Source organism: Solea senegalensis, linkage group LG13, assembly GCF_019176455.1.
Source record: "Solea senegalensis isolate Sse05_10M linkage group LG13, IFAPA_SoseM_1, whole genome shotgun sequence".
NCBI classification, from domain to species: domain Eukaryota; kingdom Metazoa; phylum Chordata; class Actinopteri; order Pleuronectiformes; family Soleidae; genus Solea; species Solea senegalensis.
In genome coordinates, this window is record NC_058033.1 from 12,546,545 (window position 1) to 12,561,098 (window position 14,554).

Consider the following 14,554-nt stretch of genomic DNA (forward strand, 5'->3'; position numbering starts at 1 on the left):
AGCATCAAAACCAGCCCCCCATCAGAACTCAAAATAGACAAACTGTCCCAAGTCCAACTGCATTTACTGTACTTTACTACAGTTATTTAACCAATGTCCTGCAAAGGCCTTTTCTAATTAGACTATGTCTTACCATAAATAAATGTTGTTCTGTTACCATGGAGACCAAGTCACTGATGCAGATTTTGCATTAATTTAACATGTTTTCATCCAGCCTGCCGACATGACATTCATTTAGTGTTTATATATAACTGTACACAGATGAGCCACAACATTAAAAGTGGTTGTATATGAACAGAAGGTATACAGTATATGCTAAAATAAGATATTAGTAATAACACCACAGTTAATGCAGTATGAAGTGGAAATGAGCTGGATATATTTTAAATTCATCTCAGCTACCTGTTGAAAATGATGCTTTATAGCAAAAAGAAAAATTTATTACGCTACAGTGTACAGAGTTCAGTTATGCAGAAAAAAATTCCCGCTGCTCAGATAATTATAATTACTTTCGTCTAGTTAACACAAAGATGGCTAAAAGCTCTTGAAAAGCGAGTATCATCATCCCCCATTCCCATCAAGGAACAATGTTTGGCAAAGAAAGAGCACTCCACTGATCTCTAATGCACTATATATTATGAACAGTAAAAACAATTCACAGCAAACATTTTGACACATTAAAGCAGGGAGTTTAGCAACTCCTCGTACTAAAAGGAATTAATTTAGTGAAGTAAGAAGTGTCATTTCCATAATACATTATCGGCAACAGACTTACTATCAGACTGCTGTAATAATTCTTCCTTTTTATGTTTCGTTGTAATATTTTGAAGTTTGTCTTTCATGGACAACTTCACGTGTTTTGTATCAGTGTCTGCGTTTTTCACATGTTCCAGAAAAACACAAGTGACTCTCATTCATTTTATGTACTCATGTTTACCGCATCACATTAATTGTACAGAATCAAAGGCCTTTGCCAGTTGTTTAAGGTTTTATTTAAATCATGGGTCAAAACAAAAAAGTGGCGATAGATGAAATATAAACAATGTTCTCTGTGTAATAATGTTCCCCTTTTAAATGTAATGTGTACCACTTGTGACAGGCCGCAGCCACAGGGACCAGAGCCCACTGTCAGCAAGTAAAAAGGGCAGGAAGTGATTTTTGCCCCATGGAGGAAAGTCAGAGGCCAGGGCCGCTGGTTCAGCTGCTGCAGCCGAGTATGTGCAAGGTCAGGAGAGTGTTCACAGAAAGAGAGAGGCTGAGCACAAAGAGCCAAGAGAGGAACACTCAGGGAGGCCAACGTGTGGAGAGAGGAAAAGAAGCGAGAGAAAAGAAAACACTGATGTAAAAATACATACAAGAGCTAAATGGCCAAGTGAACCATGTTGAGTTCTTATATTTACAGTGGCTGGTTGGGATTTTGATTAGTTAGATAACTTTTTTTTCCTCAGGGCTGTACGCAGTCAGGCAGGGAGAGATCACTGCATAGATGTTCATAAATCATATGTGTACTGGTGACGGCTACTCAAACACATTGCTCAGGCATGTGGAGAAGGAGGAAGTATGCTGGTTTGAGTCCACGGCGCGTCGCTCCATGTAGAACCAAGGTGTTTTCTGGCTCGTTGAGTTTGCATTGAAGGATGGTAATTGATTCTGGCAGAAGAGCCCAACGTATTAATGTAAACAAGTGCAATGCTGCTCATGTAGACTTTCGTTTATTACCTGATACGGCGATTAAAAGGTTCAGTGCCAGCCCAATCAGTGGACATTAATGAGATGGTCTCCAGATCTGAGTTTCAGCAGATCCAGTTCATATGATCACATCCAGACAACGTGCATCAGATGCAAGGAGGTGGCAGAAGAACTGACCAGCTGCAGGAATACTCATCTATGAAAACAAAAGTGGAACAAAAAACAAGAAAAGATGCAGCTTGAGACCCTAAAAACACAGACATGGAATGGTTCCTCCCAGTCACGACTCATACTGATCAAAGCAAGAAGCCAGGCAGGGTCTTTCATGTTGGGACCATCTTTTGTGCCCTTCCTGCTTTCAAGGCCAAAACATTTCTTTCTTCTGACTCGCGGCAGCACAGACAGATAATTTCTTCCGTTGCACCCTCCAACCAACAGTTAAGACCAAAAGTGTCATTGCAAATAATTACTTTCCTTTCTTCCGGTGTTGGCACGACTGAAATACCTTTAGTAACCCCACGTCTTTGCCAGAAAGACGGGACAAATCTGAGATCAATTAAGGGCCTTGACTCTTTTGGAAATTAGAACACAGAGAAAAACTTCCTCTATGTGACTCGCTGCTACAGAAGATTGCTTCCTTCACTTCACAGAGGGCTTCTTTTTTTTTCGGGCAGATGTTTCAATTTTACAAATTGTAATAAACACGTATTGACATCACCACATCTGAGAGAGTAAAACAGCAGAATTCCAAATGAATAATAAAAACTTTACTAACTCCGAGATGAAATTCATAAGGACGACATAATAGAGAGCTGAGGCAGCACTGTGCATGAGTGGAGAGCAGGATTCCGAGTCCTTTCTCTGGCATTTCAAATGATCTCAAGTCCATATGTCCTCTGCTCATCAGCCTCTATTAAGGCCTTTTAAGGGGCATGTGTGCGCTGACCTTCACCTCAATAGAAAGCAGCTGATTCAAAGTGTGTGCATGTGTAAGAGTGCATGTGTGTACTTGTATTTGTTACCTCTTCAGGACTTTTTCTGGCATAAGCACTGACTTTGTAGTCCTCATGGAGACCGAAACCTGGTCCTTGTGTAGCAGAACCTCATTTCTGAGGAACTGGTTAAGTTGACGGCTAAGATTTGAATTGTGGTTAGGGTTGGAGTTCCGGTTAGGCATTAAATGGTTATGGATAAAGGAACACTTCACCCATATTTTTTTTAAATATGCTTCCCCTTTTCAACTGAGTTTTAAAAAAATCTTTCCAATTTTGCGCTACCTAGGGCAAACGTCAGTTCAAGGTTTGAAACTACAACGCCAGTTCCGCACTTTTTAGACTCACCCATAGGGGAACGAGACTTCATTCCCAGAATGTAAACACAGTGTCTGCCATCTTTGCTGACACTTACGCTAACTGGCTCTTGCTCTGCAGAGTAAACTGAGAACGACAATGATCGAATGTAGAATGTACTTTTTAAACTGATATGGCTGCAAGGAAAAAGACCTGCATTTCGGTGAAAACTAGAAGCCGACGGGTCGCGGCGAGCATCGGCCGCGGGTGGCGAGTATTTTGTTTTGTATTTTTATATTTATTATATATTTAATTCCTCACTGGGATTTGTGTGTTTGCACAACTAGTGCTGTATGCTTCGAAGTGTAAGATGAGTACAGTGCATGCTGGGAGTTGTTGTCGTTCATATACATGAGCCAAAATTAAACTTTTCTGCCTTTCTCGGCCAAGAAGGCACTTGCTTCAAATATTATTTCGCATTTCTACTACATAGATGACCCAGTTTCAATAGACATTCATCTCTCCAACGGTGAAATGTGCCTCTAAGGTTAGGTATGATGCTTTGTTTAAGCTCTCTGAATGAACGGAGGACAATGCAGTGCATGCAAACCGGTGCATATGAGTGTATGTGTGTGTGAATGTTTAACATTTTCCATTCTTTGAAACACCTCTTATGCCACTACACACCCAGAGCACTGCCAAGGTCAGACTGCAACAATTCAAAGTCTGACTTAAGCCACTGTGATAGGGCCAGAGGCAAATCTGAGACATTCAGATTCATACCACACTCCTCATCAAAGCCTCCTCAAGCTGCCGAGCCAAAATAGAGCTGGACGCGCAGCTGCACTTCGTTGAGGAGCCGGGTCGATTTAATCTGTATTAAACATGATCTAATTTAAAGCTAATAAGGCCCTTGTGTGGTCGAAGTGCAGCACAACTTCAGACTATCGAACTGATAAGGAGAAGTGACCTCTGCTGGGAAAGAAAACATTCTGCAGGCTCTTCAAGGCCTGTCAGCTCCTCTCTGCACTCCGTGATAGGTCCTTAACCTGGCAGTTGCAGGTGCAAGCCTGTTTTCTCCGCTTGTCTTTTCAGATTTGTTTAGTCTTTGACACTCCGCTTAAACCAAATCCAATAAAACAAATTGTAAGCAAGCACTGAGTAATCTGAGCATATAAAAGCTGTGTTACCACCAAGCAAAACCAGTGCACTTCAGCTTGCCACTGTACGGTTTGGAACAGTAAATCCTGGTCTTGTTTCCATCACAATGTGTGTTGGACAAATGGCAATAGCCACGTTAATTATGAATTTATACCAATGCAACACGATGTAGCTTTGTCAAAATAGTTTTTCCCTTTCCATTCCCATTGTCGCCCAGAAGTGAGCATTCTTTATCAACCAATCAATGGACCATGTGTCTACCTCCACCCATAGACCATATATGAAAAGTGGACGTAATCTTCCTGTTTTTCTGGTTTAGGACAAACCAGAAGTAAGAATATGTCGTGTCGCTGGTTGTAAAAAGACCTCAATGTGAATGGAAGTCAAGTCTTTAGGAAAATTTGTCCACTTCTCACTTGATTTACACATCAGTAAATGTTTACACGTCCTGAGGATTTAATGGCCTCAATCACTAGTTTTAGATCCTCATCAATAGCATATGATGTAGATTTTGTAAATGATGTTCCCATTTTGAAGAAACAATAACACAGAACATATGAGTGGACACCAGTGTGAGTGGACAGGTGGTATCACCTGGATGCAGGTGACCTCTGCACTCCCAGTTGTAAAACCTCAACATGAGCTGGCCAAATGACGAATCTTGAAGCTTTAAAATGGAAGTTCAGATTCTAATGGGTCACTTCAGGTTGCCACTTGCCACTTGAGCACCGTGCTAGCTACCCCAAAAGAAGGGTGCCAAAAAGTGGGACAGTACAGATCAGTTATTTTGGTACTATTTACAACTTTTGACAATCAAAACCCAAATAAGTGCGTAACGTATCAAACTGAACCCAACTGTTCCACTTGGTGGAAACAGCGCTAAAGTGGAACCTTGAAACCAGAGCCAGGTGTCTGGTGGTACACCCCGCCCCTCCCCATGTCCACCTGTCGTATCCAGTGATTGTTGAGCAGCAGTAATTGTTCCACGCTGGCATGAAAGCCCACAGGAAATCCCTCCAACAAAACACCCTCTGGGCCTGGAATGTTGGCACCGAGCTGGTACTCGAATCTCGGCCCAGAGCAGCACCGGCCTCGTGGACCATGTGACACAGCGAGGAATGCTGGAGGCCAACACTGGGTCAGAGGAGGGGGTTTGGGGTGGGAGGGTCAGTGGTTGGAGGACAGTGGTGGGGAACCGTTGAGGTTAGTGGAGGATATGGGGAAGGGATTTGGGGCCAGCAGCCGAGGCTATAGCGCTAATCCGCAGTTGGCACGCTGAGGAGAAGTGTGAGAGACTGTGTGCTCTGGAGGCCATCTGTCACTGTGAAGTGCTCTGCATCCCTTCTGTCAAACACACTTTAAAGTGTGAAGGGTTGTTTCTGCCTTTAGAGGTGAGCACAACAAGAAGCCCACTGACGGAGAGGTTCGGATGAATTTCATTTCATTTCAGATTTGCCGCTGAAATTGTCTCAAAAATCGGACTAACACACAGATAATGTAGCTGGGAGTCAAGCTACCTACATTCAGAAGGACCAGAGTCAGACTCAAGCTGGCCTGTGTCACATATAAAACAACGTTACAGCAGTTCAGCCGTGCTATGGTGACCCTGGTACTATAATAATAATGGAAAAGGACGTGCCTGATTCAACTAGATTAGTTGAGCCGAGTAGTGCTTGAACTGAATAATGGAAAAGTGCCATAAATCGATTCTCCACCTATGCTCGTATACTGGGACAGTTAAATGTCACAGTCAAACTTCAACAAATAGCTCGACTTAACTGATTCTTATCCATAAAAACTACCAACAAGGTGTCTGATTAATCATAAATCTATTTTATAGCATAGCAACAACAACAACCCAAAAACAAAAAAGTAATCAGAATCATAGCTGCTAAACCAGATTAGCTGGTACACAGTTAAACAAAGATTGCAGTGGAAATCGTCCAGGAAACATATTCACGCAGGAATGCAATGTTATCTAACCACCCGCTCAATAATCTGGTGCTGGCGCAGAGAGGGGAGAAAGTGGCAGAGAGAGAGAGACGAAGATCGAGATGGAAACAAGAGGAAACAATCTTTCGTTATATGTCGACATCTTAATTTGTTAACTGGCCTGTTGGGGGGGAGGAAGTGCAAACTGCAATAATAAACACTACATATGACAAGACTGTACACCATTTATGACGAGTATGGACACTGACGTAAACACACTTCTACTGAGAGACGGCGTTGATCAGATGCCTCCGCACCACTCTCCTCTGCAGACTGTTGTTGTGTTCTCTTTATTTGTTCATACGACTTTGGTGCTGACAGAGAGAAAAAAGTTCACTGAATCATTTACTCCGCGTTGGATAAACTCCACGGCTGACCCTGCTCCACACGGTGGTTGTGAAATTTCAATTCAATTTAATGTTATTGTCATTCAACTGTGGGGGTGGGGGGGGGGGAAGGACATGGTGCAGTATATTCTGCACCAAAATAATACAAACTTTACTGTTACAAAATTAGCTGCAGTTCCCACCCTCCAACGCACACAAGACTGGTCCTGTCAGTCTTTGGCCACACCCCTCCACAAAGTCACACAGGGTCCTGAAAGGACAAATGTTTGTTTCCCCCAGCAGAATTAATGAGGGCATCAGTTCCTTCCACCAGCAGACTGCGACCAGCTCCCACTCCGCCTGCACGGGCTTGAAAGCGAGAAGTAAATATTAGGACTTGACTATTTAGAAAGAGCTGGAAATGTGCTGCCCACAGCAGGGCCATGAGGGGGGCAGCGGGACAAATGAGGAGTGAGCGGGTCCACTGGCAGAACATCTGAAACCGGCTCCTCAGCAGGACGTGACAGAGGAGTGCACTAATTGCTTTAACCCTTTGCACCTACTTGCTCCTTGTAATGGCCCTCCAGTTATCCCTCTTCAAACAAGGATGGGTCTGGCCTCACTTGCACACACATGTTGTTAGTTTCAATTTAATAAGAATGTAATAGGGCAACGCTGCAAACTGGAAGGTAATGAGGGTCTGCATGGTCTTCTCATTACATCTGTTTAGACTCAAACAATTGCCGACTATCTTACTGTGCACTGTAAATGACGATTAAAGTTAGTTAGAGTTCAGTTTAGAACCTGTTAGGCTTAGGGAACAATGTCACCTCTGCTAATAAGAATACACTAATATACATAATGTTTCTGTGGGCTGCAGGTTCACTTTACTGTGTGTGTTAAAACTTGTTAACATCTTCTGATTGAGTTTGCTTTACCCAACCAGTACACGGGAAACACATCATCTTCAGTGTTTCTTGATCAGTGTTTTGCAAACTTTACTTTTGATAAGAGGACACACTTTTCAAAGATGACACAGCAGATCATGATGTGCTTGGGATACTGGGACAAAGGAAGTTAAAAAAAAATTAAATAGCACATTCAAACTACAACATATAGTTCGACTTAACTGATTCCTACCCATCAAAGTACCGTCAGGGAGGCATCTGATCCGTCATAAATGCATCTTGTAGCGTAACAACAACCACAAACTCCACAAAAGAGTCAGCGTGATGAGCCAAGTGAGGACCGTCAGAGTCACAGCTGCCGAACCAGATTAGCTGTGAGTTGTGGTGCAGTTAGAACAAATAGTGCAGTGGAAATTCTCCAGGAAACATATTCAAAGATGAAGGGCAAATCATATCGGCACATTTATGTTTCTGGTTATTTTTTTCTGCCGTTCCTGTGACACTTCAGTAAGAAAACCAGTCATTTCCAAGCTTTTCTACTAAAAAAAAAAAGCAAAGTAAAATGCTTGAAAAACATTCAGCAAATTTATTTGGTGAAATCTCTCATGTTCCTTTTGTGGCAAGTGAGAACGACTACTTTTTAAGCTGTAACATTCAGCAAGTGTTTATTTGAAGAAATTGAATATTCTGCCCATAAGTATGATTGTATAAGTAGTGTAATTTCTTCCAAATAAAAATAATTTGGAAGAAATGAGTAGAATAAACCATGTACTTTAGACAAGGGCCTTGTTTATGAAGGAGGCACCACCGTGCCTGCATTCTGTGTTTGGAGGCAGGCGCTTACACGCAAACGAAGAACGTCGCTGCCTACACAAACCCAATATATACACCAACAAAGAAGAATGAGGGAACGGTGGAGAGTGGAAGAGTAGAGGAGTGGATGAAGTGTTTACATCCTTTCTGGTATGTGAGACGCAGTGTGTGAGACGGATCATTTGCAGACATAAAGCAGGGCCTTTAAAGTGCGCAAGTAAAATAGTCGCTGCCAGTGCTGATGTGGATCTGCGTTGGGATCTTCGATTGTGGCTTTTGGCAAAACCTTTTCTGTTCACACAGATGACATATGTGTGTCTAATGTGGGCAGGAAATCCTTTATGCTTCCAAGCTGCCGTAACAGTCCTTTGTGTCCATGCATGACCGACTTCACATGTGATTTGTGGGGGCAAACTCTCCCTGCATCTTGAATGTGTTCACACCTGTATTTTACCACCTCTGCGCGCTTGTCACTGTACAGGGCCGCTGTTGTGTCGTTGTCGGTGCACATTGTAAAGACAGCTTCTCCGGGGAGGGGCGGTTTATTGATCGGTGAAACAGGTTAGTGTGCAGGGTGGACATATACGGAGGTGGAGGAGTGTGAGCCACAGCGACTGCTCCCCTCCTGGCTACATAAATGTGTGGATTTTACAGCCCAGTCGAGGGCTGAGTTCATTCCACCGCTAATACAGACCAGTAAATCAGGCTGGCGTCAGGCTGCAGGTATAATATAGTGGACCTATGGCTGAGGACTCTGGGTCAGACGCAGCATGGCAGATTTTTGTGGGGTTTCCACCGTCATTGTTCCTCAGAGCTCCACCTACAAGAACTTGACAGTGAAGTCACATATACTGTAAATTATTATGTTTGTTTAGTCACTCAATATGTTTCCATGCACTGTTAAGTGGAGTTATGGTTGTAGTTCGACTGTGCAGTTCAGCTGGACTATACTGCCCTTGTACAGTACACAAGTACTAGTTTGGAATTGATTTATTGGAAGAAGTGTGTCCACCTCTGCTAGGCTCAAGGGCGCCTCACCCTCTTTCAGCAGTTTCCAATCCAATTCTTTAAAGGGTCTCTTCAACCATTTATTATTTATTTTTTCCAGAGATAAATGTGTTATTCGATCATCAGACAGTGGAAAAATGGGTGAAACCGCCTTGTTTTTGCCACTGTTGTCTTTATTCTTAATTGAATACTTCACTGATTTGCATTTAGCTGAGTTGAGAAATATCTTCATTCTTTTCTTTGTTACGTGTCCACCAGTGACACTTGGTCCGAGGCTTGAAACTGCAACGCTAATTCCGCACTTTTTAGTGTAGCAGCTTCTTTGTTTATTTCCAGGTATTTGCTGGGAGTGGGAACTGTGACAGATGTGCGGAGAACCCAGACCATGTTAGTCCAACGCTGGTCTGACATGCAGTAGTAGCTTGACTCAATGGCATTATCCGGATGTGTTAGTCCAGCTTTGAGAGATTTGATTTAGAGTACAGTTTCACATGTTTTTTGTTGACATGTATTATTCTAAGTGTCTGGTTTTAGTCAGACTAACACAGTCGGTTGTTTTTGTTTTTCTTCTTTTCCAACGTCATGTAAAATGTAGAAATATTAGAAATATTACATTTAAGGAAATGTTTTCCAGTGCAGTTTATTTTTTTGCCTGATTCTTTGATGCTGCATTACAACATCATTTCTGTATAATATCATCAAACTGTCCAGTTGTAGAGTTTTATCCTGTCTTGTGTATTTTATTGTAGCAATAAAAGTGTTCAGCAGTTAACCTGGAGAAGACAATATCATCTGAACTGATACCAGTCATAAAGTTTGTTACAAATGTTATAACATTTAAAAGAAAACAAAATCAGATCAATTTCAGAGGTGCTATAGCCAGAATTTCCAGAAACAAATCTGCAAAATATTAATACCGGCATTTTGGAATCAAAGCTTCTCTTCTCTTATTAAATAAGTGCTGACAGACACTCCTTTTATATATGACAGATGACCCGAGGCCATTTCTTCACGTCTGAAACACTTCGACGATATTGATCACAGTTTTATTTAAGGCTACTTTGAAGTGTAGACATTTGTTATCAATGCTAGAATAGCAACCTTTCCTCTAAAGAGAGCTGTATGCAGATCTGATAAAGGAGCCACTGCGAGTGACCTCTCTCTCTCTCTCTCTCTCTCTCTCTCTCTCAACTGCCCTGTGATTTGTTCAAAGGCCAGATTTCCCCATAACTGAAAATCGAGTGCAGGAGATCACTTGATTTTCACTTGTTCTTACAAAATTATCGATCAATAACCTTTAAACTTTAAGTTTAAATTAAACTTAAAGTAGAATTAGCTTACCTTATTCCAGGCTATCACTGAGTATCACAAGCCTGAGGTCAGAGAGGGATTTGATGCTGGGGACTTTGACAAGAAATCAGAAGCTGATTTGCTGATTTAGTCTTTTTAAAATTGGTGAAGCTCTTAACATTTCATCACCTGCGTCACTTTCAGTAGCTGCTGATGACTGATGATGGAACACAGTTTCCAGTTGTTGTTTTTTTGTTTTTTTTAACTCTTTTTCCACCAATCAGACCAGTCACAAATCAAATCAGTGCATCAAACCGTGCAAATCACACATAATGACTTTGCTCGTTGTCCATCTCACTCAGGCTCTCGCCGAATAAATGGTATTACCTCATTCGGGCTGAGAAATATGGAAGCAATTAAAGAGGGGTGAGGGGTAATCTGGCGACCAATCAAAATGACCTCTTTGTTACAAACGTCGGAGCGACTGAAACAAATATGCATGTTCATAAAGTTGATTCCCTCTATTGCTTTCCCTCCCCCGCAAACATTTTCTTGCTCTTTTAAATTAGAGCCCCAGTTGAAAGATTTGCGAGAGCAGGAGATTGATTTACTGTGCTGTGCTTGAGTTGCAGCGAAAGGAGAAATGTCTGAATCCTGCGTCTCAGCCATTCATTTGGATCACTTGAGAGAGCAAGCGGCATTTAACCAGATCATGGATGATTTGAGCCGTGCACTGAGCTCATACGCCTGTGTCTGTGTCTGTGTCTGTGCGTCTGTTTCATCCACTCAGCAACTGTGGCTGTGGCTGTCAAAGGAAGCAGAGGAGCAATTTTAGCACTTAGGCTTGTCCTCGTGTTCTCGTGTTCAGCCTGAGCTGTGTGGTGATCAGCAGCCTCGTGAAATAAAAACCTCAAAGAAGAAGGCATTTCACAGTCAACCTTTAGGCCACAATTGACTGTGACTGTGGATTATTCCTTATTTTTTTCCTTTAGAAATAAACAGGCCTTACATCTGTTTTCAATGTGTTGCTATATAACAAACAAAGCCATCCTCCTACAATATCCACTTGTGCATTTACTTTATAAAAATGGACAATGAACCAAAAGAATGCCTGCACTCCTCTGTATTTCAAACGAGGATCCACAAATCAGTGCAGCGCTGGACACTTTTATTGTTCTCTTCCAAATGTCACAAAATATTCTCTGATTCAACAGCGATCGAATAAAATCCGTCCCTCACTTCACAGAAATATTTAAAATAGAATTAATGATTTAACCATGAACATCTGCAACACATAAAAATCTGTAAATCTGGCGCAGGCATCGAAAAACAAAAAAGTGCAAAAAGTGAAACAACCTCCCTCGATGAAAAAGGAAAAGTCTTACATGTTTTAACTGTAATAATCTTACGGCAAAGGCTTTGTTCTCCTGCGCACCATTTTGTAATGTCTGCCATTAACCAGCCGTCTTTGATGTGTTGATGCGTGACACCAGTGCACCGGGCAGCTCATGGCAGCTGACTGTTAGATCAGGACATTACAGTGAAAAGAACACTCCATGCAGAGTGATGAAATGCAAAGGCAATTGTCCTGACGCCTTAACTCATCTGCGGTCGGTGTGGGGGGCCGGGTCGCTCCGTTTATCGGATCATCACAGCTGATCTTAATGCCTTTGGCGAGGTGAATGTTTTCCATCATTGGCCTTTTTTCACTCAGGCCTCCAACAGTGGGAAGGTTTCACATCAGTGAATAAAATAGTCTCTCCCAAATTCCTCACAGAACACACACACACACACACACACAACAAGAGAACCGTGACTGAAGTCGCTTTCACATTTCTGACCTGATTTCTTCCCTCGAATTACATGATGAAGTTTACTCAGTTTAACTCAGCCAGACAGCAGGCAAACATGGCGGTGTTGCACTAATCTTCATGTGAATGAAGCCGTGCTGTTTCCCCTCTTTAACCCCTCTCAGTGATGTTAGTTAGTTAGCTATTTTTTCCCCTGGGTTTGTTGACTCCTTGACTGAGGGCGCAGCTCTGCTCTGTCGGCCCTTTCGCTCACAGATTTACTGTGATTACACGGAGCAGTGTTTGCTTTTCCCAGAGTACTTAGCTCGCTGTGTCTTTGATCCATATTAATTTGGTCTCACTCTCTTTTCATGCGTCTTGCCTTTGATAGTCAAAGTGACGCTCTGCCGTCCAGATAGGCGTCCATTCACTGTCACAGCGTTTAAAACATGTTGTGTTTTTATCACAAACAACTTTGTGGACGGAGTAAAACAGAAAAAAATGTCTTTTCAATTTTTTCCTCTAATCTATTACTTTTAAAACTACACGTCCATGCTTTCCATCTGCTCTTCAAGCCAACTCTCCTGCTTTGTTTTCTGTATTCAATCACAGATCTTTTGTCATTACCTCGTGAGCCTCATCATGAGTCATGACAGAAAAATAAAAATAGTCTAGCTCCTGTTTAAAATGTCTGACCACAGCAAAAATCTGTGATATTATAAACAAAAAAATCAGTATCAGCTTTGCACATTTCTGCTCTTCTTTCAATTTATTTTAAAAATACTAGTGCTGTCAAACCATTCAAATATTTAATCGCGATTAATTGCATTAATGTCATAGTTAACTCGCAATGAACCGCACATTTTTATCTATTCTAAATGTCCCTTGATTTCTTTTTGTCCCATTGTTTTTTCTCATTTTAATGCTCTTATCAACATAGAAAAGTGGATCAGCTCGCACCTGCCTCTACCTAGATCCGGTACAGTGTTGTTGTTTTTCTAACGTTACTAGTTGTTGCAACAGCATGTGAAAAAAACTACAAAGTTTGCTAGGGTTTGGGTTTGCGTTAACGCCGTTAAAAACGTGTTAAACTGACAGCACAAAAAAAATAAATCAGATAAAGGCGATTTGATTATTTCGACCCAGCTTTCAGTTGTATGTGATCTAAAACACTCTGGTTTAGTTTTTCAGTCATTACCAACCAACCAACACGCATAAAAACAATTTACCAGAAACAAAGGACACATGGATCTGAATATGCAGGGACGAATTACACAAGGAGAAAGAAAACTATTAATAGCATACAACACAGACAAGATGTCGGTTAAAAAAATATTAAAATAAATAAGGACGGTGCATAAGAAAAGTAGTGAAATTCTCTCTGTGTCATAAATCTTGATTTGGAATCACCTCAAGATCTTTGGCCAAAGCAGTTTCCAACTAAACACTCCCGGAGGTGTCACTGTCTGCTTTGTCTTAATCGACAGAGCTGCATGCTTTGCATGATCTGCCGTCTCCCAGCGACATGCCGCAGGACGCACACACACACACACATCAGAACAGAAAATTGCCTTTAACAGCACGTACTGCTGGGTTCCTATTTAAAGGCTGGATGGTGACGGTGGGGGTGAGGGTGAGGTTCACAAAAGTCCATTTACAGTACGGGTCAGTACATCTGAAAGCCTTTACCACTCCTGCCAAATTCTTTGTCTCCCTCGTTCACAGCCAGTTACCCTGACTGTGGCCTACACAAAGGCAATTGGCTTTATATTGTCCCGCCTGACATTAACCCCTGATATTTTCACTGCTCTCCATTAATATCCTCTTTTCCTTCTCTATTACAGGGCCAATTCCCACAGAGCGAGAGGTCACAGCTACCGCGGTGAGTTACTTAGACACTTTGTGACAAAGAGAGAAAGAAACAAACTGCCGAGGCGATTAGTTCCGTTTTTTTGTTGTTGTTGACACAATTGGTCCTCAACAGCCTGAATGAAGGCCACTCTAAAGCTGAGTGTTTTTTTTACCTGATCCTGTTCAAAATGGCAGCCCATTCATGAGCCGTTCACCCGCACAGTGACTGCTCTGCTCCATGCGCTCCACAGCAGTTTTGTGTTGATGGAGGAATGTGGACGGAATTCATGTTAACAGCAGTTTCGTGTCACGGGCACATTCATTCCTTACATGACGTCCTCTATTGCGCAGAGCGCGGTGCGCCCAAAGCGAGGCGTCACGCTGGGGTTAGACGGGGGTCAGCTGAATAGTCGCACGGCTTAATGATAACAGTGGCC

At 42.1% G+C, this 14,554-nt stretch overlaps 1 long non-coding RNA gene across 1 annotated transcript in view; it reads left to right on the top strand.

The window, feature by feature from the left end:
- LOC122779243 overlaps positions 1-14,148 on the top strand; it is a 22,587-nt gene extending 8,439 nt beyond the window's left edge. Inside the window, exon 3 of the long non-coding RNA XR_006361543.1 lies at positions 14,111-14,148. This is a non-coding gene — a long non-coding RNA (uncharacterized LOC122779243). The remainder of the gene's footprint in view (positions 1-14,110) is intronic.
- Positions 14,149-14,554: the final 406 nt, after the last annotated feature.